Source organism: Arachis ipaensis, chromosome B06 (assembly GCF_000816755.2).
Source record: "Arachis ipaensis cultivar K30076 chromosome B06, Araip1.1, whole genome shotgun sequence".
Classification (NCBI taxonomy): Eukaryota; Viridiplantae; Streptophyta; class Magnoliopsida; order Fabales; family Fabaceae; genus Arachis; species Arachis ipaensis.
The window spans coordinates 135,384,519-135,385,672 of NC_029790.2; positions in this window are offsets into that span (position 1 = coordinate 135,384,519).

Consider the following 1,154-nt stretch of genomic DNA (forward strand, 5'->3'; position numbering starts at 1 on the left):
TTTTTATTTTTCTTTTAAATTTTATTTGTCCTATACATTTATATTTACGTCATTATCACTTCAATTTAAAGCAAAAGACACTCTTAAATTAAGCTCAATTAATGCTACACCTTTTAGATAATTTACTCCGAAAAGATGCGGATTCATGAATTAAAGGAAAAAATAATAGAAAAGAAATAGCCATTGAAATATTTATTTACATATAAGTGTGGTTAAAATATTACGGTTAATAAGATCTGGATGGCCTGCATGAGTACAACAGCCTACATATAACAATATGAAATATTTTCCAAACTAATAAAAATAAAATATAAGCTATATAAGTTTTTTTAAAAGAGTATACGTGACTTCAACAAAATAAAAAAAATTATGATTTATATAATTAATAAAGAATACATTAATTTTAACTTATAAAAGATATTTAAAGATTAGAAAATGTTTTAACAAAATAAGTTTAAAGAAATCAACCATCATACACCAATTGCTATTGGCAATATTTTATACGTTCAACTTAATTGGAATAATCTACCAATATGAATAAGTTTAAATATAGTCCTAATGATCACAATGATGTTATATTATGACAGAAGTTCATGTGTATCATATAATATAATATCATAAGTATAAAAATTGTAACTACAATTTAAACTAAATTAAACTTGTAAATCTATTGAGATGGTTTGTCATAGAATCTCAATCTTGTATCTCCAACAAGTCATCCAAACACATAATGATGATTAAATAATTGTATAAAATTTTTTACACACATCAAAATTAATTAAATCAACGAATAATATTGTCTCGGATTTATTAATGGAAAAGTCTAGGGGCTAGCAATTTTATTGCATTTTGGCCAGCATGTAACCAGCAGAGAAAGATGAGGCATTGGATGAAATCTCACACTAATCTCACACCATCAAATCATCATTGATGACTAGTTAATGGCTACCAATCACAAATGTTGCTGGCCCGTAACATTGCTCTTTATTAATTACATTTCAACTAAGAGGACTTTAGATATAAACACACAAAGAAAGAAACTTAACTTTGATGGGTCATTATATACAAGAAGCTTATAATATGTAGAGCAGACAAAAAAAAAATTGAAGACAGAAAATAAAAAAGAAAATTAGCTTTGATGGGTTATTTAAATA